The sequence below is a fragment of the Eptatretus burgeri genome, chromosome 16 (genome assembly GCF_056783735.1).
Source record: "Eptatretus burgeri isolate ZD-2024b chromosome 16, Ebu_testis_v1, whole genome shotgun sequence".
Classification (NCBI taxonomy): Eukaryota; Metazoa; Chordata; class Myxini; order Myxiniformes; family Myxinidae; genus Eptatretus; species Eptatretus burgeri.
This window is the reverse complement of record NC_140976.1, coordinates 38,620,338-38,622,969: the sequence shown is the minus strand read 5'-3', so window position 1 is coordinate 38,622,969 and position 2,632 is coordinate 38,620,338. Positions and strand designations below refer to the sequence as shown.

Below are 2,632 nucleotides of genomic sequence, written 5' to 3'. Positions count from 1 at the left end.
ATCATAGAGCTGGGATCGTGATGACTCTCTGAGGATTAGAGTAGTTCTTTTCGACAAATGGAACTTCCATCAACCAGGAAACCATGTCGATCGGCATGTTCGTCAGCACAAGGTGAGAGCTTGTAGCAAGGCACTCACAGTAAAACCGCACGTAAAGGCATCAAGTTTCTCCTGTTTTTACACAACAATCAGTTTTACACCGCTTTCCCATGACTCACTTTTAGTTTTTGGATCACAAGGCATCAAAAGACTAAGAAACTCAAAGTTAAGTGTGTATAAATTGCAGCTTATGGGATTTTCACTTTTTACTTAGACTGAAAGTAGAACGAGTTATAACTGGAAAGGCACTCATAGAGCGCATAGTCTCACCTCACGCATTCATTCCGAACAAAAATAAAATGCCATCGTTAACTGAACACACTGCCATTATGGCTCATATACCCGTATCATCCATGCACCCTATTATATCATCGTTTCTTGGTATGGGTTATAAACGTGGTAAATTAAATTATTCACTCACATCAGGTCATAGATCACATACATGAAGTTTCAAATTTTTTTTGGACAAGGATTTCAATTTAACCAATTATGGCTGGAATACCATTTCTCCGATGACACTATCATTATCACCCTATATACTCCATGGAGTGATGACATGCCAAGTTTAAATTTATTTTTTCATTGAGCAGTTTAGGGGAAGATGACATCCAAACTCTTCCCTCTAATCCAATATGGCTGCAATACCATGTGACCGATGACGTCAAATGTTATTCTTCACTCACATAGGGTCATAGAGGAGATATATGAAGTTTCACATTTTTTTGGGATTAGGATTTCATTTCAACCAATTATGGCTGGAGTAAACACATCACACACACACGTTGCAATAGTGTCGCATCCTCTTCGGGGTGAGACGAAAAACTGAGATTGACATTTTTAATCTGCAATAAGAAAGAGGTCCAGGCTTCTCAATGCTATAAACGTTTTATTCGTTTTGTTGATTTTTTATTTTTTTAAAACAAAATTATTAAAAGTCCTATTCACGCATTTCCAAATCCACAACAACATTATTTCGTTCCAACATCAACCAACAGATGCGGCAACTCACTTCACCCGGCTTTCCTGTGCTCCAACAATTACTTTCCATACCTGGAATCAACTGGATACGGTGAGTGGCGACGCCGTCGGGCAAGCTGGCATGTCGCAGTAGGCTGCATATTAAATCATCTGGGAAGACATCTTAATGCAGACTGCTTTGCATTTGCACTTCAACTCTGGATCTTCACAAAGCAGAGATGGCTTCAAAAAAGCCCTCACAGGAGAAAATTTGAAAACAGCACAATACTTCCTGGTTGTCCAGCCACAACTTTAAGTTGGAAGACAGCCAGGGACTTGTAATTAGGCCACCATTTGGCCAGTGTGGTTTTAGTGTTTTGATCTGCCTCATAAAAAATTCAAGAATTCATGCAAGGAAAAAAACCCTTGTGGCCCAAAACACAGGATGGAACACTGCCCAAAATGTTCACATTATCTTGGTCAAGATAACAGTAGGTCACAGGTCATTTTCAAAATTCCTGTCCAAGCAAGGGACAAATGTAAAAGATGCGAATTATGATAAGATGTCCATTGGCATACAGCATCTGACCCAGACTTGTGCATCATCAAATGTTTGTTATGAAAGGGAGAGAGAAGGGGTAAAAAGGAGGGCATTGGTCGATAGCATGTAAGTAGATAATCCCATGTCCATAGGAAGTTAATAGGTACTGACTTTGTGAAAATTAGAACACCACAACTACTGTGCAGTTGCCCTTCAGGTTTGGATCTGCACAATGCAGAGGAGAAACATGAAATAAAAAGAACCGAGAGACCGGTGCAAAACATCCATTCTCAAATGTTGCTCCAAATCTTGCAGGAATTTCACCTGTTTCCAACATGGAGAGGTGAACTCAAGGGTTCTCGAGGTACCATGGATGGCCAAGCACCGGACGTGAGGCGGCCTGCCGGGGAAACTGCCTCAGAGGGGAACAACCCAAGTGGGCCAAACTAGGGTGGAGACCAGTCGTGCACAAGAGAAACAGATGGAGCGGTGCAGACCCACACTCATCTGGACGAAGGGATGGACAGACAAATTGAGATATATTCAAACCAGCAACCAAAACAGAATTGAGCAATGAATCGCATGGATAGCCAATTCCCAATGCACAGAGTGATGGGGAAGTGTCAAGCATCCCCTCAAATCACAAGCTAGGACTGAAGGTGTAGTGAGCCTTTCTTGGCATTTGATATGAACAAACGCATCTTCCGAGTTAACCAAATCAGAGGAAATCAGCTGAAAGCAATACAAGATGGGAAGAGGAGGAGGAGGAGGTGGGCATGGGAGGGAGATGGGGTAAGGGTTAGAAGGTACTAGAATGAAAACAATTTTAAAAAACACAAGTCAAAGTGCTAAACAATTGCTTCGTCATTAGTTCCAAAGGCAAAATACAGACTGACTGAAAAGATTCCTCGCCTTGGTTATTGACTGCAATTAAAGATGAAAAAGTTCAAAAGAAAAAAAAATTGTGATGGAATGAGAGAGATTGAATTATCAGTCAAAAGCCAAAGTCTGGTAGGTTTCATGACCATTGATGAG

At 41.2% G+C, this 2,632-nt stretch overlaps 1 protein-coding gene across 10 annotated transcripts in view; it reads right to left on the bottom strand.

The window, feature by feature from the left end:
• Positions 1 to 965: 965 nt before the first annotated feature.
• Positions 966 to 2,632, bottom strand: part of LOC147010884 (ataxin-2-like) — a 269,821-nt gene continuing 268,154 nt past the window's right edge. For all 10 annotated transcript variants that reach the window (XM_085858770.1, XM_085858768.1, XM_085858764.1 and 7 more), the window contains one exon: positions 966 to 2,632. This exon is cut by the window's right edge and continues 420 nt beyond it. The gene's annotated coding sequence lies outside the window, so the exon portion shown is untranslated.